Source organism: Schistocerca gregaria, chromosome 1 (genome assembly GCF_023897955.1).
Source record: "Schistocerca gregaria isolate iqSchGreg1 chromosome 1, iqSchGreg1.2, whole genome shotgun sequence".
In the NCBI taxonomy this organism is placed as follows: Eukaryota; Metazoa; Arthropoda; class Insecta; order Orthoptera; family Acrididae; genus Schistocerca; species Schistocerca gregaria.
Genome location: NC_064920.1, coordinates 878,624,542 through 878,648,972, shown reverse-complemented (window position 1 = coordinate 878,648,972; position 24,431 = coordinate 878,624,542). Strand labels below are relative to the sequence as shown.

General features: G+C 42.5%; 1 protein-coding gene across 7 annotated transcripts in view; it reads right to left on the bottom strand.

Moving 5' to 3' along the window:
* LOC126273339 (SAM and SH3 domain-containing protein 1-like) overlaps positions 1–24,431 on the bottom strand; it is a 1,103,988-nt gene that overhangs the window by 225,798 nt on the left and 853,759 nt on the right. The window lies entirely within an intron of this gene.

The window sequence follows — 24,431 nt, the reverse complement described above, 5'->3', positions numbered from 1 at the left end:
GTGATAATCATATTCTGGATCTATCGGTCAGTTTCAGAATGGTTTGCGGTTGTGCTATGAGATAGCAATTGCAAGTGACTCGAAAAGTTCTAAACGAATTTTAAATTCCTCAGTGTAACGAAAATGTGTATTTTTGAAACTATGCATGCATTAAACGAATGAATGAGAACGACGCAACGTTGTAACGTCGAAATCACAGGACAGTGGAGCACGGGACTCAACAGTCTGTTCTTTTCAGGCTGAAGTAGTGTTTTAGGGGAGGAGACAAGGAGAGAGAGGGTAAAGACAAAAAAAGGGCAGGACGTAAGCGAGCGGCAGCGCCCGTTCTGGCTGACAGGCCAGCGACGCAAGAAGCGCCATTCGCGCTCTGTTGGGCGGGCAGATTGCGGCCGCAGCAGCAGCAACAGCCGAGAGGTCGCGGGCCTCTGTTCGAGGCGGAGGCGGAGGCAGCGTCCGTGTATCCGGCGAGCCTGATGGCTGATGGCATAGGGAGGGCCGGTGCGTCCTAAAAACACGACGAGTGAAGTCGCCTATCTTCTCACTCACCTCTACAGCCGTACAAGTGAGAGCAACAGGTAGATTTGAATCGGTACCTTATCTTCACATGATATGCAAGTGGAGATGGGAGGACAGTGTTACCTTCCGAAACGATGGATTGCCACGGTAAGAAATCCGAGAAAATTTCGTTGCGCGATCATGCGACATTACAGCAGGTTACTGATTAGATCGAGAACTTCTTGACAAGCAAAACTCTTGGCCACAATGAGATTTTCACTCTGCAGCGGAGTGTGCGCTGATATGAAACTTCCTGGCAGATTAAAACTGTGTGTCAGACCGAGACTCGAACTCGGGACCTTTGCCTTTCGCGGGGAAGTGCTCTACCAACTGAGCTACCCAAGGACAACTCACGCCCCGTCCTCACAGCTTCTATAAGGTTTGGAAGGTAGGAGACGAGGTACTGGCAGAAGTAAATCTGTGAGGACGGGGCGTGAGTCATGCTTGGGTAGCTCAGTTGGTGGAGCACTTGAACGCGAAAGGCAAAAGGTCCCGAGTTCGAGTCTCGGTCCGGCACACAGTTTTAATCTGCCAAGAAGTAACAAAACTCTTGGCATTTTCCTGGGCACAGAATCTCCACAAACGCGCCAGCAATTGCTGATTCCAAGGAAGTCAGAGTGTTTTAATAAAAACAGGAGAGTAAAAGTTCCTGTTCGAAGGCCGTACAGTTCAGAATCGGTACGTCAATCAGACAAAATCGTCGTCAGCATTGAGGTAATCCTCCCACCGACGCACCAGGTTAGAGATACCCGTTTGATAATACATCGAATCCTGCCACGCGAAGAAGTTCGTAAGTGTCTACTACACATCTGCGTCCGACAGGAATCGTCAACCGTTATAAGGGACCGAAGGCATGATAAACACTTAAGGAGAGATCAGGACTATGGGGCGGGTGCTCGAGTGTCTCCCATTTCAGTTGGCGTAACTTCTGCGTTACAACATTATCAACTCGGGGACGTGCGTTTGGACGAAGTAGCAGAGCTCCGTCCACAATAGCGGTTTTCGACAGGCATGCTGCTATATCCACATACCTCATTTTCCAACGGATGTTCACTGGTATTTGTTCTTCAGCAGCCAAGAAAAGAATAACGGCACATTGGTCCTGTTTGGAAGCACTTGGTAATAACATCGCCATAGTTCACGTTCTCGCATTTACCGCACGCTAGTCGGAAAGACATGAATACTACACTAATCCCTTGCCTGTATGTCGGTGTTTTTATAACCGCGATGGAGTCACGCTACGTTGCATATACGCTGCAGCAGCGCCCAACTTTCTTATCGCCCCTTACACCATCTAGAAATAGTAAAGACACGTAAATAGTTTTTTTTATTTGAAGATACAAGTTAGCAATCCTGGTACACATCGAAATTCCCGCGCCACAGTACGGTTGCACGCTACAAGAGTAGCTAAAACAAAATAACACAGCAAATCTCCAATCTAATGGGGTAAATTACGCTCCATTTTACGCAAAAGCGTGGCGCCATGATTGTTACCGCCATGCAGCAGCGCGGCTCGGTCGCTGCTGGAGTACTAGTTTTCCTCGTGTTTTACTGTCCCTGTTGATACACATCGATAACACGCCAGGTTAGCCGAGAGCGCTAATGCGCTGCTTTCTGGACTCGGATAGCCGTGCTGGCCCCGGATCGAATCCGCCTGGCGGATTAATCACGAAAGCCGGTGTGCTGGCCAGCCTGGTTGTGGTTTTTATGCGGGTTTCCACATCCCATTGGGTGAATACTGGGCTGGTTCCCATGTTTCGTCTCAGTTACACGACTCACAGACATCTTAACATATTCGCACTATTCCATGGATTTCACTAGACGCAGACAGCTGGGGTACACTAATTCCGTCTCGGAGGTTCGAGATGGCGGCAGGAGGGGCATCCGGCCACCCCTTAAGTTAACCTTATCAAATTCGTTCCTAACAACGTGGAACCTGCGGGACAAAGGCGCAATACATATCGATAAAACGAGTATCGCATTAGACTGATATGGGCCGGCTCTATCGAACCGGAACATTAAATTCCGCTCTGAAAATAATTTTGTTTGAACGGGAAACAAACCGACGCTTTCCGTCAACACTGGGAGTAGCATGAAATACGTGATGAGCAGTGATTGTTTGGGCTGACTCCAGGTAAACATCTTAAAAACTAAATTGTGACACCTGCCAAAACACTGTAGGAAACGCGCTTGACGACTATTAGAAGGTATATAATATTCCAACAACTTTTTGTTCCTCTTTTTTTGTCATCCGTCTACTGACTGGTTTGATGCGGCCCGCCACTAATTCCTGTCCTGTGCTAACCTCTTCATCTCAGAGTAGCACTTGCAACCTACGTCCTCAATTATTTGCTCGACGTATTCCAATCTCTGTTTTCCTCTACAGTTTTTGCCCTCTACAGTTCCATCTAGTACCATGGAAGTCATTCCCTCATGTCTTAGCACATGTCCTATCATCCTGTCCCTTCTCCTTATCAGTGTTTTCCACATATTCCTTTCCTCTCCGATTCTGCGTAGAACCTCCTCATTCCTTACCTTATCAGTCCACCTAATTTTCAACATTCGTCTATAGCACCACATCTCAAATGCTTCGATTGTCTTCTGTTCCGGTTTTCCCACAGTCCATGTTTCACTACCATACAATGCTGTACTCCAGAAGTACATCTTCAGAAATTTCTTCCTCAAATTAAGGCCGGTATTTGATGTTAGTAGATTCTCTTGGCCAGAAATGCCTTTTTTGCCATAGCGAGTCTGCTTTTGATGTCTTCCTTGCTCCGTCCGTCATTGGTTATTTTACTGCCTAGGTAGCAGAATTCCTTAACTTCATTGACTTCGTGACCATCAATCCTGATGTTTAGTTTCTCGCTGTTCTCATTTCTACTACTTCTCATTACCTTCGTCTTTCTCCGATTTACTCTCAAACCATACTGTGTACTCATTAGACTGTTCATTCCGTTCAGCAGATCATTTAATCCTTCTTCACTTTCAATCAGGATAGCAATGTCATCAGCGAATCGTATCATTGATATCCTTTCACCTTGTATTTCAGTTCCACTCCTGAACCTTTCTTTTATTTCCACCATTGCTTCCTCGATGTACAGATTGAAGAGTAGGGGCGAAAGGCTACAGCCTTGTCTTACACCCTTCTTAATACGAGCACTTCGTTCTTGATCGTCCACTCTTATTATTCCCTCTTGGTTGTTGTACATATTGTATATGACCCGTCTCTCCCTATAGCTTACCCCTACTTTTTTCAGTATCTCGAACAGCCTGCACCATTTCATATTGTCGAACGCATTTTCCAGGTCGACAAATCCTATGAACGTGTCTTGATTTTTCTTTAGCCTTGCTTCCATTATTAGCCGTAACGTCAGAATTGCCTCTCTCGTGCCTTTACTTTTCCTAAAGCCAAACTGATCGTCACCTAGCGCATTCTCAATTTTCTTTTCCATTCTTCTGTATATTATTCTTGTAAGCAGCTTCGATGCATGAGCTGATAAGCTGATTGTGCGATAATTCTCGCACTTGTCAGCTCTTGACGTCTTCGGAATTGTGTGGATGATGCTTTTCCGAAAGTCAGATGGTATGTCGCCAGACTCATATATTCTACACACCAACGTGAATAGTCGTTTTGTTGCCACTTCCCCTAATGATTTTAGAAATTCTGATGGAACGTTATCTATCCCTTCTGCCTTATTTGACCGCAAGTCCTCCAAAGCTCTTTTAAATTCCGATTCTAACACTGGATCCCCAATCTCTTCTAAATCGACTCCTGTTTCTTCTTCTATCACATCAGACAAATCTTCACCCTCATAGAGGCTTTCAATGTATTTTTTCCACCTATCTGCTCTCTCCTCTGCATTTAACAGTGGAATTCCCGTTGCACTCTTAATGTTACCACCGTTGCTTTTAATGTCACCAAAGGTTGTTTTGACTTTCCTGTATGCTGCGTCTGTCCTTCCGACAATCATATCTTTTTCGATGTCTTCACATTTTTCCTGCAGCCATTTCGTCTTAGCTTCCCAGCACTTCCTATTTATTTCATTCCTCAGCGACTTGTATTTCTGTATTCCTGATTTTCCCGGAACACGTTTGTACTTCCTCCTTTCATCAATCAACTGAAGTATTTCTTCTGTTACCCATGGTTTCTTCGCAGCTACCTTCTTTGTACCTATGTTTTCATTCCCAACTTCTGTGATGGCCCTTTTTAGAGATGTCCATTCCTCTTCAACTGTACTGCCTACTGCGCTATTCCTTATTGCTGTATCTATAGAGTTAGAGAACTTCAAACGTATCTCGTCATTCCTTAGAACTTCCGTATCCCACTTCTTTGCGTATTGATTTTGTTCCTAGATCCACTTTAAATCACTTTTGAAGGAGACTTCTTGATATTTTACATCCTTAATTCACGCTGGTTTCTATGTCGCCAGGATACGATTAATCTCATTTTTCGGAAAATTCGTTACTCTAACGCCAGAAAACGTGGACAGTTCGCTGGCACGGAATGCTATACACATTTAGTATGACAGATCCTTATCTCGTATGTCGGATGCAACATCTCGACCGCCTCCGTATTCGCAGTAACAACGATCATAAGGACGTCTCCATGCATGCCTCTTCGGTTTAATTTCCCTTCATGATCGTTAAAGAAACTAGCAGACTGAGATATGTGGGAAGTGTCTTAAGCAAAGTGGATCCATGAAGGTAGTAAGTCTATTTCCGGTCGATTGTTAAATGTTCCATTATTATGGAGCCCTTAGACCCTGGAATAGCGCAACAGAAGAGAAATTGAGCAGCACATTTGCTCCTGGATTGTGTCACTCAGTGAGAGAGCGACAGCATTGACACTGCTGGCTCAGTAGGGAAACGAAGAGGCGTTCTTAAGCTGCACAATGTTTTGTGTTGGCAGTGCAGATGACCACTCAAAATGAGATGGGCATCTATAAAACTTACTGAAACAGTGAGCAGTTGTAATTTGCAACCAGGTAGCCGAATAATAACACATATAAATTAATAAACCTCTTCTGAAGTTCTTTTACAACGATGATCTTAAAAGCAAACGTATTTTAGCAGCTACTTAATTATTACTTCACTATCGTCAGGCACATTTCGCTTTTAAATTCACGCAAACCTGGATGGAATTAACATCGTACACCGCAAAAGTGAAGGTAAGGGATAAGAGCGACCATGCTGAAGCAAGTTCAGACACAGAGGAGCAAAACTGTGGGTTGCCCGTTTACTCAGTGTCTACCGACATACATGCCCACGATCCGCTGTCTGACCTGTTAGTGTGTAGGTATGACATAGGTGGTTTTTAAATTTTACAGCACGATACTACTGGTGATTATTTGATACAGAGACAGAACGGTTCTGATGACAATAAAATAATAACTGAACAGCTCGTGCAGACGGTTTTCTTAGCTGCAGTCAACATATAAAGAAAGACACGACTTTCGTGGTGTTAAATAACGAAAAATTATGTTCAGAGAAGATAAGTTGCTACTCACCATATAGCTGAGATGCTGAGTCGCAGATAGGCACAAGAAGCTGTATCAACTTTCCTTCTCATAATATTCTTACATTCCATCCTGGATTTTCCATTGTTGAAACATTGTGTTCGATGCTTAGAAACTAATTGCTCGTTTATTCTTTTTTCTGATGTTTTTGAAACAGTTGAAAAATCTGACGTACACCGCACTAAAGAATACCGAAGACGAAAATTTAGTGATTAAGTTATTTTTTGTACGGGGGTTTCTACTATGACTATACACTTGCATCAGCATGTTGGTGTAATTTAAGACTATTCGCCTTCCGATCATCGTTTTTTGGTAGTCATTTTGTACACTAAAAACAAAGACAACCAGGACAAACAGACTCTTTACTTAAAGCTTACAATTTTACTGTCACAGTGATTACCTCCTGCGTATACGTTTTTGAAAGACAAGACTTACAAATTTTGTTAAAAATCGGTGTGAATGCTATTACATAAGGGCTAGTGAATAACAAAGGAAATCACATACGGTACATTTCCTCTGGTCGATTTTCATTATAGTGTCCTTCCAGCGATTGCCCATTAGCACTCGCTATTGCCAGTGAAGTTGAAGCTTCCTAATGAAAAGCAAAACGAACCTTAAAAGGAAATCACTTCTTTCTTCCTTTCCATCTTTTGGGACAGATTCAGAAGTAGAATATTTAAAAAAAATTACGAAAATATTACATTTTAATTGCTTGCGTGGAGTCGTAAAATACCGATATTCTGCGATTCAAATTTTAGAAATTAGTGCACAGAAATACCAAATATGCGAGTGGAAAATACAGATTTGCTTGCTTACTTTGTACAGTTCTCTACTCAACCGAAGAGACAATACGGTGAAATTTAATAACGGTGCAGCGGAGACTGGCATAACACAATGCAATCTGTCCACACATGCAAAACGCTAAGCGATTACGTTCGTCGCCGTGGAGCCGCCCGTGCAGCGTGTACACAAACGGGCAAACATATCAAACACCATGTCCGCGCGTTTATCGCTCCAATAGAATGCCGCCATCAAACGGACTGCTGCGAGGCTTACCATAATGACGAGATTATTACGGATTTGATTAATTTCTCGCGCTTGATTGGGTATTATGGAACGGGGCGCTTGCGCAGTATTCAAGCTGCGTGGCGCGGGTTGCGAAACATGCTACTCCTGCTGTTGGTGTTATATATAGAACAAGGAGTCTGTTGCAATAATTACTTGTACAACAAATAATCCACATATGTTGTTGCCATACACTTGCAGGAAGTCCCAGGCGTGTATCTGACACAATATCTTCGTAAATCAATGGCAGTAAAATAGCGAGATCTTCATACCTGAACGCCACAGTAAAAACGTTCGTAAAAGCATACGGCTAGAAACCTGTCTTTCTGTATGTATGGCAGGTGGCGTATCTCGTAACTGAGATGGAAGGAAATAGAAGAGAAGATTCATTAGACTATTGTCCTCTAGGTCGAAGTCCTTACTGCAGATATTTCTCCTGCCACTAGAAGCATAATGTTATTAAGTCTATGAAGTCCATGCTTTCAAAATTGTCGGTCTATTGTCAAAATGATTCCTGTTTTATTTCATTTTGATTGCACCCCGAGTATCTGCAGCCCTTAATATACGTGATTTTTTTTTCATAAAAAGCGAAAGACCACGACTTACCAATAATGAACAGAGGCTACTACGCCCATTTTGAGGATGAAGAAGACTGTTTTTGAGTGGTACGCAGAACGTAGTCAGCTTATTTAGCGATGCACACCCCAGGCAAAAATAAGAAATCAGCCACTTGCACATACACGTATGTACTCGGCAAACCAACATTCGCACCAGCATCATTTGACCCCTTTCCTATTCACTGGAAGATCTTTCGCAGGAAGAACGAACGTACGTCTCCGTGCAATCCTCACCTCCTCTTAAGTTTTCCGTCATGATCCGTACGAGAAATGTATGTCGGAGAGGTTTTTGCAGAATTGTAAGAATAAGTATATATGTGATACAGATGTCTCTCTTTTAACAACTTACGACTAAGGACTAGTGAAAATTTGTGTCACTCTCGCACAGGATGAACAAACCAGAAACAAATTGCTCTGGCTGCTTCGGCTTTTCCGTTATTGCAAAATGGAATGGGTCACACATTGATTACTAGTAATTAAGAATCGATCGCACAAGGATTTTGCAAGCGATATCCTTAGTGGATGGAGCTATAAATACGTGCGAAGGATTCTTCCAAGGCTTTTCAGTCTGTAAACAGCCTTCCCAGTAACTAATTTTATGTGACAGATCCAATTTAGAATCACCCCAGAATGTTTTACGGCTGTGACTGGAGTCCAGTGGAAACTGGACGATGATGCAATATCAGTTGTTTCGGATTATTTACGCACATTATAGTGGGCTGTGCCGAGGGTCAGCCGTTACTTTTTACCCCAAATACTGATCACCTGAAGTTCATAAATTCCTAATTACACGTCGGCTGTGAGTAGTTGTTATGAAACTACGCTATGCGCGATATCTGACAAATTTTAAAAAAGGTGGACACTAACTCCACCGATAAAAACTCAGAAACTGGCCTAGGATCTTTTCTGAGTGTTTTGGCATGAGGGACCAGTGGTATCCGGTGGCTCGTTACAGAATAATCGCATTTCGTTTGATTTCTTATCCTCATTTACCTTTGTGTCTTTATTACATAAGTCACTGAAAATACCTGCATAACAGTGCAAATGTCGACACGGAATACACTGTGTACCTTGTTTGAAAACAATGTATCGTATTTACTTACAGTATTACTTTTCCGTCGACATTAGTAATGCCCGCTTTACTCTTCACCCTAAAGCTTACATTCAGCATTGCTCGGTTCTGATTTGGGTCTGTTTTTTTCAGCTGTGTTAGTTTGTACGTTAACAATGATAGGCAGCATTTTCGACAGTTTACGGACGAAGAGTAGGTCAGTACGCACCTCTCGTAAGGGTTCAGTGAACTGAGTGGAATAGCGAGGCAGCGTCACTATATTGAGCTGTTCCCCGCAGCGCCGGTAACCACTTCAGTCCTTTTGCATCTGAGGAATTCGAATTACTCTTCGTTTTGTATTCTATAATTGGTGAATGCATGTTACATACTTCTTCACTGTTGTGAAGGTATTTTCAGATAAACGAAGGTAGTTGTTGAAACAAACTGAATAAATCACATTTACATTATAACTTTAACGAGACACGGGAAACCACGCATCTCTCATATAAATTTCATTCAGAAAATAGTCCTGATAAGCTTCCGGATCCATCATGCATGTCCTATTCAACTGTTTCTTAGTAAAGCAGCAGCGAAATAGAAAAGACAGGAAATTGAATGGAACCAACGCTATTACTCGTTCTACGAAGCATGTATGTATCACTGTCACGAATGAGCGATTGTTGAGGATCGTGATATGTCTGAGGAATGAAGTACAATTAATTTTATTAGGTCTCTTTTTTTATTCTTTTAACCTGAAATAAAGCTAATTAACTTCCATCTTCACGAAGTGAAGCAATGTAGGTTTCATTAAGTCTGGAAGAGCTTGCTGGACACAAAGCAGGACCGCACTGCGGGGAGAGAAAGGGCTGGAAGGAACTAGCTACATCTCTCCAAGTAGTTCTGCCAACAGAGGAAATGTGGCCTCTGTAGATTTCCTAGGAAGTTAAATGTGACATGCAGAAGTAATGAGCGCTGGAAGTTCCACGTAATGGATGTTAAAACTACTTCTCGAAGGAGGAATCGTGGGTGGGACAAGAGATGGACCATGACTGCTTCATTACTCTTTTTAGCCCACGAAAACCTCCAAGTGCAGGGAGGTGGTGTTCCTTTCTTATCTCCAGTGTCATGTGTTTAATGTGAATCAGCACCGTGTGACTTAATGTGAGAAATAGTTATACCGCACGCTATTTTTGTACTGTCATGGGTAGATACTATATGAAAACGAAGGGGAGGGGAGGTCAACATTTGCCATTTTGCCGTATACCGTAGCAGTCGATGTCAACGTGTCTATCCTGAAAAAACGGATCACCGTCAACACAGTCTCTCTCTCTCTCTCTCTCTCTCTCTCTCTCTCTCTCTCTCTCTCTCTCTCTCTCTCTTTTTCCCCCTGAAACATTATGGAGAGGTCTGAGGTCTGATACTGAACTCAGCAAGACATAGTACCTAATGTCCTCCACACCATATTTACCTGCAAATAGCAGTATGTGGGTGGACACAACGAATGAAACGAGATGACGAAATTGATATACTCTTAGGTAATTACGAAACAAAATATCACCTGCAGCTGGAGCGTAAAACCATGCACAACAAGCAGACGTCCACAATGATTATTGTTTTAAATGTATTTGCTTTGCGGGTGTCATCAGTCTCCTGTCTTCTGTGCCAACCACTTCACTTCAGAGTAGCATTCGCAACCTAAGTTCTCAATTATTTGTTCCGTGCGTACCAGTCTCTATCTTCCTCTCAAGTTTTCACACTCTACAGTTCCCTTTGGAATCATGAAATGATTTCTGATGTCTTAACATACGTCCTGCCACTCCTTGTCAGTGTTTCCCACATAATTCTTTCTTCGCTGATTCTGAGAAGAACCACCTCATTTCTTATCTCATCAATCCACCAAATTTCCAATATCTTACTACACCACCACATCTCATGTGCTTAGATTTTCTTTTTTTTAAAAAAATATTTTCCCACAGCGTGTGATTCACATTCATACAATGCTGTGCCTCAAACGTAAATTTTCAGAAATTTTTTCCCGAATCAAGGTCAATGCTTGATACTAATAACCATCTTTTGACAGTAATACTCGTTCTGTGGAGGTCTCTGTTTTATGTCCTCCTTACTTCGTCCAACACGGGCTATTTTATTTCCACCGTAGCAAAATTCCTTCACTTTCTCTACTTCGTCTCTCCAGTTAAGTTTATCTCGTCTCTGCTACTCCTCCTCATTACTTTCATCTTTCCACTGCGGTAGCAGTGTTACTAGTGAATCTTATCATTGACATATTTTGATCCTGAATTTTAATCCCACTCCTGAAAATTTTCTTTAATTCCGTCATTGTTTCTTCGATGTACAGTTTGAACAATAGGGGCGAAAGTCAACATCCCTGTCTTACCTCATTTTTAATCTGAACACTTCCGTCTTGGTCTTCCATTCTTATTGTTCCCTCTTGGTTGTTGTACACGAGGTATAATACCCGTCTTTCCCTATAGCTTATATCTAGGCATTTCGAACATTTTGCACTATTTCACGGCTTCGCACTCCGTTTCCAGATCGACAAATCCTATGAAAGAGCTTTTGAGTTTGTTGAAGTATTTCTTTCACTATTAAGCACATTGTTAGAACGCTTTCTTCAGTTCCTTTACGTATCCAAAAACCAAAGTGATCTTCGTCGAACAGGTGTAACAAACATAATGTAGGTAAGTGCAACCGTGTGTGGCCAACTGTGTATGAACTGAGGTTCGAAATGTACTGTGATTTCTTATATGATAAGAACGAATAAAATACACCTAGCACCAAGTCACTCGTTTATTAGAAAATGCTATATATTTAACGAAGTAAATCTTATTAGTGTTAAATGATGGTGTTCCAGTAATTCAGTCGACGAACAGGAGCACAGCTTCGTCTGGTGAAAAGACCGGGTGTCGCCAAGGGCCGCGCCGCTTTCCGCTCACCGACAGTAGCCTCACAGCTGATTGAACGGGAATGGCGAGCCATTCGCTCAAATAGATCCCTCCCCGATAACTCATTCACCAGACTTATCGGTCCATCACGAATTGGATCGTCTCCTTTCCCGCAGACTGCGTCATATTCCATTTCTTTTCTTCGAGGGAGAGACTCTGCGCGTTAAATCAAATAACATCTCCCGCGAGGCTGGAAGTGGTCGCATGCAGCCTCGGGGCGCGTCGGAAATATCAAGTCTTCGCTGAAGATCAGTCTTCAGATCGAACTGGGGGTCAGAACCCGATTTACTAAGGCAACGGTTAACGATTTGCAGGATACTGCAGCAAATAAACAGTATTGCGTCTGTCTGATAAAGCGTAGCAATGTTCCAGCACATCTAGGCTGGCGATCCCGTTTTCTTTGCGTTATAGGTTACTTGTGACGTGATTTACGCTCTTTTTCTGAGTCTTGTAGATACTAGACTCTTTGTGGATACACAGAGATACAGGGCGAACATCTTGAGTTATGTTGCACGTATGGGAAAGTCTATCATCGTGCGAAGCACCTATCAGAAAGATTTCAGTTTATAATTTTATTCCTTTAAAATCTGGAACGCACTAAAGACGTCAAGAGTAGAGGACAGAGTAATTTTCAACTAAAATATTTCTAAATTAGTTTATTACCATACTACCTTCATTTTAATTATGGCCTTCTTGTCTTATTATTTAGTAACGAGATTCAAATCCTCATCGGGCCGTCGCGATAAAAGTTCTTAGTTTTCGAAAATACTTTAGGTGAATTCTGGAATTGTCCCTTCAGCGACATCACAGCTGAATCTTTCCCCATTTTTTCCGATACGAGCTAGTGTTCCGTATTCAGCAACCCTACAGTCGATGGCATATTGAAGTTTAACCTGCTTTTTCACAAATGATTATCATACAACTTCTGTTACTGAAAAAACTATTCATTGCACTTCTAGAATATTCTGTTATTGAACACAACTAGTATGTGAACAATCAGAGTTAGGTAATATTTCTCATTTGTGATGTACTGTTTCTCTGAACAGTTTCCAAAAACTTCAGAAGTTATCATTTACGGCATCCGTACTTGACTGTTTCAGAATAACAAAGAGGTGTGCTGAATATAAAACAAGAGAAACTGATACTTAAGCAGTTAAAGATAAAACCTTCGTGATATTAATAGTTATTTCACCATCGCGAGATGGAAAAACAGAGAATACAATATAACATGCAAATGGAACACGTCACGTGGCTGAAGGCTGTTGTGAGTCTAAATAAAGCTACAGGTAAGAGAAAATTTATATTCGAAATACGTCCATATTCTAAGAAAGAGAACGCAAATGTCCATCACTTCCTAGTTAACGGAACTCTGTTCTTTGAAGTACCGACTAGTTTTTTCCTGCTTTTGAAAATGACAGACGCATAGCAGTACGTTGTAAGATAAAATCCTCTGCCCATGAACACAAGTCAACTGATAATTTCGAAAAGGACGCGTAACTCGCAATACCAAATTGCACTGTGGACACAGAAATGTGAACATCCAGTTTCTATAGTATGTCATATCGAGATGGATAATGTATTGCTAGGAGTCGGCCCTTGAATTCGCAGAAGCGTGATGCAATGAATATTTTTCCTCTCGAGCATTTTCATTTGCGATACCGCCTTTGTACGTATGTTCGCTATCGCATTTCGGCTACATCTGCTTTGAAGACTATTCAGATTATTTATAGGACATATTCTAAGTCATGATTACGTCAGAATATGGTAACTGTTAACATCACCTAGCGAAAAATGCCGACATCATCTGTTTTTAGCGACAATTCCGATCGAGGTGGCACACTGGGCGCGCATTCGAGAGGACGACGGTTCAAAGCCGCGTCCGGCCATCCTGATTCAGGTTTCCTGTGACTTCCCTTAATCGCCTCAGGCAAATGCTGGGATGGTTTCTTTGAAAGGATACAGCCGACTTCCTTCCCCATCCTTTCCTAATCCGATGGTACCGATAACCTCGCTGTTTGGTCCCCTCTTCTCAAATCAACCAACCACTCGTAGCGACTATTATAAGCCGTAGGAAGATTGAATATTGTAACCACCAAATCCTCCAAAAATAAACGAAAAATATACCCATTCAAAACAGCAGATAAAAATTCACTTGACTCCTTGCTGAGAGACAATCTCCACTCCTTCCAAATTAATAATATAAGTATAAACCAGATGTGGCTTGAATTCAAAGAAATAGTATCGGCAGCAATTGAGAGATTTATACCAAATAAATTAAGAAACGACGGAGATTATCCTCCTTGGTACACAAAACGGGTCAGAACACTGTTGCAGAAACAACGAAACAAACATGCCAAATTTAAACAGACGCAAAATCCCCAAGATTGGCGATCTTTTACGGAAGGTCGAAACATAGCGCGGACTTCAATGAGAGATGCTTATAACAGTTTCAACAACGAAACTTTGTCTCGAAACTTGGCTGAGATTCTGGTCGTATGTGAAGTATGTTAGCAGCAAGAAACAATCACTGTCTTCTCTGCGTGATAGCAATGGAGATACTATCGAAGACAATGCTGCGAAAGCAGAGTTACTAAACACGGTCTTTCGAAATGCCTTCATAAAAGAAGACGAGGTAAATATTCCAGAAATCGAATAAAGAACAGCTGCCAACATGAGTAACGTAGAAGTAAATATCCTCGGAGCAGTGAAGCAACTTAAATCACTTAATAAAAGCAAGCCTTCTGGTCTAGTCTGTATACCCAATAATGTTCCTTTCAGAGTATGCTGACGAATTAGTTCCATACCTAACAATCATATACAACCGTTCGCTCGACGAAATATCCGTACCCAAAGACTGGGAAGTTGCACCACTCACACCAATATTCAAGAAAGGTAGTAGGAGTAATCCACTTAATTACCGACCCATATCATTAATGTAAATATGCAGCAGGATTCTGGAACATATATTGTGTTCGAACATTATGAATCAAATCGAAGAAAACGGTATATTGACACACAGTCAAAACGGGTTTAGAAAACATCGTTCTTGTGAAACGCAACTGGCTCTTTATTCGCATTAAGTATTGAGTGCTATTGACAAAGGATTTCTGATCGATTCCGTATTTCTGGATTCCCGGAAGGCTTTTGTCTCTGTACCACACAAGCGGCTTGTAGTGAAATTGCGTGCTTATGGAATATCGTCTCAGTTATGTGATTGGATTTGTTATTTCCTGTCAGAGAGGTCACACTTCGTAGTAACTGACGGAAAGCCATCGAGTAAAACAGAAGCGGTTTCTGGCGTTCCCCAAGGTAGTGATATAGGCCCTTTGCTGTCCCTTATCTATATAAACGATTTGGGAGACAATCTCAACAGCCGTCTTAGGTTGTTTTCAGATGACGCTGTCGTTTATCGACTAACAAAGTCATCAGAAGATCAAAACAAACTGCAAAACGATTTAGAAAAGATACCTGAATGGTGCAAATTTGGAAGTTGACACTAAACAACGAATAGTGTGGGGTCATCAACGTGAGTGCTGATCTACTAAGGGGCCTACTGCGGAGACTGCCTACACTACGCTTGTCCGTCCTCTTTTAGAATATTGCTGCGCGGTGTGGGATACTTACCAGATAGGACTGACGGAGTACATCGAAAAACTTCAAAGAACGGCAGCACGTTTTGCATTATTACGAAATATGGGAGGGACTGTCAATGAAATGATACGGGATTTGGGCTGGACATCAATAAAAGAAAGGCGTTTTTCGTTGCGACGAAACCTTCTCACGAAATTCCAATCACCAACTTTCTCATGCGAATGCCAAAATATTTTGTCGGCCCCAATCTGCATAGGGAGAAATAAGGGAAATCAGAGCTCGTACGAAAAGATATAGGTGTTCGTTCTTTCCTCGCGCTATACGAGATTGGAATAATAGCGAATTGTGAAGGTGGTTCGATGAACCATCTGCCAGGTACTTAAATGTGATTTGCAGAGTATCCACGTAGATGTAGATGTATGCCCGCCTGTGACACTTCCTGTTTTCTCCTCAGAGCAACTCGGCTTTGTTCGAGGAAGAACAGTAGAAACATTCTAGATCAAAAATGAAGCGTCTGTTGCTTGCAATGTGTGAATGAGCTGCTTTTTTCCAACACTCGTGCCAAACGAAAGCATGCAGTTTGTGTCGTACACATGTATTTAACATGTTTATTACTCACTAATTAGCAGAGTGTGAAATGTAATAGCAATCCACTGCACTCAGCGCTATTAAAATCCCAAGACAATGAAGTTTCTAACCCAAGTATCGCTGTATAAATCATCTTGCTTCGAGGCTGATTGCCAAACGGATGAACGCAGAATGTAATGTTCACACACCTGACTATGAACAATCTTGATGAAAATCTCTCAAAAATTATAAATACTTCTATGGGCTTGTACAGACTTATGAAGCGAGCAATATTTCAATTTATTTTTAAAACTAATTTGATTGCCTGCAAATTTTTAATGTGTAGCTATTAAATACAGGAATTCGATGCTGTTTCAAACAGCGACTTTTTGTTAATGGTAAATATGAAGAGAGATTACTATGTACTGAGCAGTTGAGTAGCTTCTGGAAGTATCTCTGGCTGTCTACAGTGTCTGCAAGAATGTCGAAGATGAATACCCCATGTTACTGCACTTTATGTGGAACGAGTACTTTGTATCTTATTGATTATCTCTCTCATAACCTTATTCCGTAATCTGCAAATGAAAAAGAGCAAAATAAGTTTAGTAATATTTTCACCCAGAAAACGAACCACTATCAGGGCTCTAAAATCCATATCCAAATATGAGTACTTGATCTTCAGTGTTGTGAAACATATCTCTTCTATTGCAAGCTCTATGGTTTCCATATTTTTGGAGGAGGTAGTATGGACAAAACAAGAAAATAATGTGAACTAAATATAGACTCTAATGTGCATACATTAAGAGCCACGTGTACTTGCTCATCTTCGATACTGTGAACCATATCTCGTATACCGAACAACTGCCCATAGTTCTTAAGGTGCGCATTTTAGAGCCCATGTTCACAGACATTTTTGTCGTGTTTTGGTCCACACTACCACCTCTGAAAGTTGTCTGCCGTAAAATCTTAGCAACAACAGGACGGGTTCATGTACTCCACTGTCAGAGGTATCGGTACTATCTTCACTTATAACTTTCGGCAGGGTCGTTTCCGGACCAGGACCCCTTACCTCAAACTGATACATTTAGCCTTCTCCGTCATCCCTGAAACTCTGTAACATCATCACAGGACCATCCTGTAGATTAATGAACTAGTGGATAACATTGCAGGCTCTGTGATGCTATTCGTGGACGACAGTGACGTCTATTGGAACGCTGGAAAGAGAGAAGATGGTAGAGAAACAAAGGAAGACCTGCATAGGACCGACAACTAGCGGAAGGACTACCAGGTGACCATAAGTGTAACTAAACAGAAGTTCATCCGTTACTCGAAAGAGTAACTACCGTAAAATACCTAGAAGTAGCCGTCCACAAAGATCTTAGGTGGAATGAGTACGTGAAATTAGTTGTTGGGACTGCAGATGTCTTGCTGACATTCATCGGAAGAATCTGAAGGAAATTTAATTCATCCACTAAAGCAGTGATTTAAAAAACAATAGATCTACCAGTTCTTGATTACTGTTTAAGTAGGGGCGTCCGTAGAAATTTATCAAGGGGAAGGGGGGGGGGGGGGCATTATTTACATAACGTAGCTTGTCAGTTTCGAGATGTGCCCTGCCACAAGAAATTAATTTGGTAAAAGATAAAAAAAATGTTCAAATGTATGTGAAATCTTATGGGACTTAACTGCTAAGGTCATCAGTCACTAAGCTTACACACTACTTAACTTAAATTATCCTTAAGGACAAACACACACACAACCATGCCCGAGGGAAGAATCGAACCTCCGCCGGGACCAGCCGCACAGGGTAGAAGATATCCCAGAGAATTCTAGAAGTGCATGAAAACTCTGTAGTGAATAAAAATTCTGTACTCCAGATCCCAGGGATTGGAGAGTGGGGCCGGGAGCAGGAGGAGGGGACGAGAGGGAGGTGCCGAGTGCACCCTCTTCGTCCCCCCCCCCCCCCACATATCCCCCATCCCTCTCTTACTGATGGCTATGCTTATCAGCCTGGGGCCCTTACCAGATTGGCTTTACTGAAGAGACAGAGAAGAATGACGGAGAGCGGCGCGTTTCGTCATGGGATCACTTGGTTTAAGCGAGACCGTTACGGAGATGTTCAACAAACTCTGGTGGAAGCAGTTACAAGAGAGACGTTGTGTATCAAAGAGAAGGTTATTCTAAAAGCTCCAAGAGAGATTACGTTCGAAAACGAGTGGGGCGATATATTACTTCATCTAATATACGTATCAGGAAATGATGACGACGACGACGAAAAAAGGGTTAGGAGACTCACCGACATTAATTTTTCCTATGTACCATTCGCGTAAAGGAACAGGAAAGGAGACAGGAACAGTGTTACCAAAACGCAACGCACGGTTCGGTGGCTTGCGGAGTATAGATGTTGAAATAGAACAATTAAGACTTGTGAGGTAAAGTTGACGTTTCGAGCGAGAGGTGGCGACTGTCGTCAGGGGGCGTTGTAATGAGACGGCCGGGGCGTGGCCACAGCTCACAAAGAAGACCCGCCCCGCCCCGCCCCATGGCACTCGCACTCAGGGCGCTCCCCCTGCGTTATTTCCGCGTAATCGACTCGGGGCGGAACGGAGAATTGGGCCATAAACAAGGGCCGGTAGGTGCGCGCGGGCTGGCGAGCGGGACGCGCCGAGCGGCAGCTTCCGGGGGAAAAGAACTGGAAGCAAGATTAATTTGCACTTCGCAGTACTACCAGTTTACTGTTAGGAATGGCGGTTTTTTGTACTACGCTTCGGTTGTTGGAGGGAAGAAAATATGAGGTGCATCGTAGGACACTTTAAGAGGCAGAATGTATGGCAGTACTTGCGCCGTACTCATTTGCGTGTGTATGAGTGGTGAATGGCCGACGATGTAAGTGCCGTAAATTGCATATCACGTCGTAACCCCTCCGCCCCCCTATCTTTCTCCCCTCCCCACTCTCTCTAACCCCATCTATACACACCAGCTGAAATGCTTTGTCACGTGACTTCTGAGTAGGAAGTATTCTGTAAGTCGGCCGTGGACCCGGGAGGAGAGCAGGTCTCCGCCTCCTCCCCCTCTGCCACCCCACCGCCGATTTTACTGGTGATGGTGGTGGTGGTTAGTGTTCAACGTCCCGTCGACAACGAGGTCATTAGAGACGGAGTGCAAGCTCGGGTTAGGGAAGAATTGGGAAGGAAATCGGCCGTGCCCTTTCAAAGGAACCATCCCGGCATTTGCCTGAAACGATTTAGGGAAATCACGGAAAACCTAAACCAGGATGGCTGGAGACGGGATTGAACCGTCGTCCTCCCGAATGCGAGTCCAGTGTGCTAACTACTGCGCCACCTCTCTCGGTTACCGATTTTACTGAAAGGGTTTATACTCCTATACAGGTCCATCTCTAATTTTTCAGCGAGAATACAATATTGTGAGAACTAACAGTCTCGAAATTGACAAGAAATTCTAAAAGCGCTTAAAGTAACAGAGGATACTCTTCAATTGTGTTCCTGAGGGTTAGCTCATGTGGACTGGTTTGCTGCCTGACTGACTTTACTAAAAATTCCACGTGGGAAAGGGCAGGCTGCTGCCAACGATTAATCTGACAAAGATGGAACCGACAAAGCACAGGAAGTTGAGGAGTGGCGGTACAGAAGGGCAAAGACGCTTCACTGGAAAAATTTACAGTATCTGATCAAAAATATCGGGACACCCAATGTAATGTGGTATTGGCTACCAGAGGTAGAGAGTATTGTGTTGCCAATAGAGACTCAATAACTGCAGAATGGGTTGGTCATGAGAGCTCACTGACTTCGAATTTCGACTAGTCATTTGATGTACTCTAGGTAACAAATCAGCGATATTGCAACCCTTCTAAAGCTGCCCACGTCGACGATTCGTGATGTGATTATGAGGCGAAAACTTTAAGGAATAACCACACTTAAATCAAGATCAGGGAGATATATGTACTGACAGGCAGAGAACGTCGAGCATTGTACAGAGTGGTCGTAAAATAATTGCATGAAATCAGCGGAAGTAATCGCTCGTGGTGCTACCACCTTTCTAGTTAGTGCAGTGACTGATGTAGCGAATTAAAAAGCACGGGGTACGATGGTACAAGACCTCAGAAATCTTACATTCCTGTAATCAATGCTAAATGACGCTTGATGTGGTGTAGAGAGCGACGCCACTGGACGCTAGATGACTATGAATCAGTGACTTGAAGAAATGAATCACTCTGTGTCCTGTGGCATCCCGATTGAAGAATTTTGGTTTGGCAAATACCTGGAGAACGTTGCCCGCCAACGGTAAAGTATAGAAAAGGTGGCGGCCGGCCGGAGTGGCCGAGCGGTTCTAGGCGCTACAGTCTGAAACCGCGCGACCACTACGATCGCAGACTCGAATCCTGCATCGGGCATGGATGTGTGTGATGTCCTTAGGTTAGTTAGGTTAAGTTCTAGGAGACTGATGACCTCAGCAGTTAAATCCCATAGTGCTCAGAGCCATTTGAACCAGCCAAAAGGTGGTGATACGGTTTGGGCCTGTTTTCCGTGTTAGGGTATGACTCTTTTAATGCGCTCAAGCAGATACTAAATGCGGAAGAATGCCACCACATTTCAGAGCATTGTGTACTACGTACAATAGAAGAACAGTTCGGAGACGGTGATAGTATCATCATGACACTGCATCCTGTCGTAAAGCGTCTGTAAGGCAATGGTTTGTGGACAAAAACATTCCTGGAATGGGCTGGCCCGGCTCAAATGGCTGTAAACACTGTGGGACTTAACATCTGAGGTCATCAGTCCCCTAGAACTTAGAACTACTTAAACCTAACTAACATAAGGACATCACACACATCCATGCCCGAGACAGGATTCGAACCTGCGATCGTAGCAGCACCGCGGTTCCGGACTAAAGCACTTAGAACCGCTCGGCCACAGCGGCCGACGAATAAGTGCTTGCGTAAGGGCCAGAGTTGGACCAAAGTATGACTAACTTGGTGCATTGTTTTTTTGTCTTAGATTGTATTACATAAAAATAATTTTTAGATGCCTAACTGTGAATTTCTGTACTGGGCGTGTGAGATAATACCAGCGACCGTGTACACACACAGGCGTGGCCGCAGTGAGAGGTCGGAGCGCGCTTAGCAGTCCACTCAGCGCCCAGCTGTGAATGATTACAGGTGTCCTGGCTCGCCGCCGCACTGCCTGCATTTTTTGGATGAACGGCCTTTTGTTGCTTCTGTCGGCAGAGGTGAACCTGCCGGAGAATTTCGCTTTAATTACGAACACTTTTTCGCCTTCGGAACGGGTCCTGAATGGTGAGTTGCAACTTTTCCGCTGTAATTAGTTTTGGAACTGCTTCGGTAATTATGTTCCTTTTTCTCTGGCGCTTTTTCGCTTTGGTCTGGGAATTTTTACATTAAAGTTTGTGGCGAGTGACACACACACACACACACACACACACACACACACACACACACACACACACTGGAAATACTTAAAATTCTTTTCTTATATCTGTTGGCAGAGTTTGTGGGTTGATACTGTAATTCAGCCATTTACGTAGACGCTACTCTGAAGATGAATATGTCGTTCTGAGCAACTTATAGCGTTATAGAAGCTCCACGTTTTCACTTCAGTATCACATCGGAGACAGTGGACCTAGGGATGCTTAGGAGCGTGGAAATGTCGCGTACTGGCGTATGACACAAGTGACACTCAGTCACCTGACCACGTTCGAAGTCTCTGAGTTCTGCGAAGCTCTCCATTCTGCTCTCTCTCGATCTCTTATGACTGCTGAGGTCACTGACATGGAGTACCTGGCAGTAGGTGGCAGCACAATGCACCTAATATACCTAATTTAAAAAGCGTATGTTTTTGGGAGTGTCCGGATAGTGTATTAAATCGGGTGATGCTGAGGGAATTAGATTAGGAAATGAGACACTTAAAGTAGTAAAGGAGTTTTGCTATTTAGGAAGTAAAATAACTGATGATGGTCGAAGTAGAGAGGATATAAAATGTAGACTGGCAATGGCAAGGAAGGCGTTTCTGAAGAAGAGAAATTTGTTAACATCGAATATAGATTTATGTATCAGGAAGTCGTTTCTGAAAGTGTTTGTTTGGAGTGTAGCCATGTATGGAAGTGAAACATGGACGATAACTAGTTTGGACAAGAAGAGAATAGAAGCTTTCGAAATGTGGTGCTACAGAAGAATACTGAAGATAAGGTGGATAGATCACGTAACTAATGAGGAGGTATTGAATAGGATTGGGGAGAAGAGAAGTTTGTGGCACAACTTGACTAGAAGAAGGGATCGGTTGGTAGGACATGTTTTGAGGCATCAAGGGATCACAAATTTAGCATTGGAGGGCAGCGTGGAGGGTAAAAATCGTAGAGGGAGACCGAGAGATGAGTACACTAAGCAGATTCAGAAGGATGTAGGTTGCAGTAGGTACTGGGAGATGAAGCAGCTTGCACAGGATAGAGTAGCATGGAGAGCTGCATCAAACCAGTCTCAGGACTGAAGACAACAACAACAGTGTATTAGAAAAAAACATTAAAGTCTCTCTGATTCTGTGTAATGATACGTGTAACTGAAGCGTCATTAAAGGCTGATTTCGCACATGTAATATTGTTTCATTGCTCTTTGGGTTTAATGAATCCTTTGTATCGCCGTATCGCTTTCCTAAATTAAATTCCAACCTTCATTCCGTAGATTGTTTTGATGCAGCTCTCTATGCTAGTCTGTCCTTGTGCAAGCATCTTCAGCCCCAAATAGCTACTGCAACGTACATCCCATATGAATCTCCTTACTGTATTCGTCATTTGGTCTTTTTATACAGTTCTTTCCTTCACACTACCCGCCATTACGAAACTGACGATTTTTTCACGCCTCTGGATGGGTCCCATCAACCGACCCCTTCTTTTAGTCAAGTTGAGTCACAAATTTCTTTTTCCCCAATTCGATTCAGTGCCTTCTCAAAAGTTAATCGATGTCGCCCTCTAATCTTCAAACTTATTATGTAACTCCACATTTCAAAAGTTTCTGTAGTACCTGCTGTATGAAATGCTTATCGTCCACGTTTCACTTCCGTACTAGTGCCTCATGCCCTCCACAGAAGACTTCGGGCCTAACACTTAAATTTATATTAGATATTACCAAATTTCTCTTTTTTCAGAAATGTTTCTCATGGTATAGACAATCCGTATTTTGTATCCTCTGTACTTCGGCCATTATCATTCTTTTGCTGTCCACGTAGGTAAACTCGTCCACTACTTTTAATGTGTAATTTTCTTAGCTAATTTCTTTAACATTAACTGATTTAATTCGATTGCATTCCATTACCATTGTTTTACTTCTGTTACTGTTCATTTGATAACTTAGTTTTCAAGACGCTATCCATTCCGTTCAGCTACTCTTCCAAGTCCTTTGCTGTTTCTGACATTACATTAGAATTTTTATTTTTTCTGCTTGAACGTGAATTCCCATTCCATATTTCTCCTTTACTGAGTGCTCGATGTACAGATTGAATAACATCGGCGATAGGCTAATCGCAGTCTATGCGGAAATATATATGAATAGAAATATTTGCTTTAGATTTTGAAACTGTCCCTGCCTTTCACTTACATAGCATGTTTATCATCATCACCAGGAGCTCCTGAAACCAAATTTGTTGTAGAAGTTAGAAAGTACGACTCGCCGTACACGTGCAATTACATTCTGATATTTTAAATTGATCCTATGGATAATCTTGTTTTAATTGATTTAACAGAATAATTGATTTTTTTTTCTTGCTTGGAGCTACGAAGCTTTGAGGTATGAACGATGCTAAGCGTGGGAAAACCTGCTGTTGAATGGAAGGGAAGACAATTTATGTTGAAAGGTTTTGGTTTAAAGGGATATAAAAAAACATTCCACTGCAAGTACTGACGGCCCTGGGAGAGTCAGTCCTGACAAAACTCTACCATCTGGTGAGCAGGATGTTTTAAAACAGGCGAAATACCCTCAGACTTCAAGAAGAATATAATAATTCCAGTCCGAAAGAAAGCAGGTGTTGAGAGATGTGAAAATTACCGAAATATGAGTTTAATAAGTCATAGCTGCAAAATACTAACACAGATTCTTTACAGGTGAATGGAAAAACTAGTAGAAGCTGACCTCGGGGAAGATCAGTTTGGATTCCGTAGAAATACTGGAACACGTGAGGAAATACTGACCTTACGACTTATCTTAGAAGAAAGATTAAGGAAAGGCAAACCTACGTTTCTAGCATTTTAGACTTAGAGAAAGCTTTTGACAATGTTGACTGGAATACTCTTTTTCAAATTCTAAAGGTGGCAGGGGTAAAATACAGGGAGCGAAAGGCTATTTATAATTTGTACAGAAACCAGATGGCAGTTATAAGAGTCGAGGGACATGATAGGGAAGCGGTGGTTGGGAAGGGAGTAAGACAGGGTTGCAGCCTCTCCCTGATGTTATTCAATCTGTATATTGAGCAAGCAGTAAAGG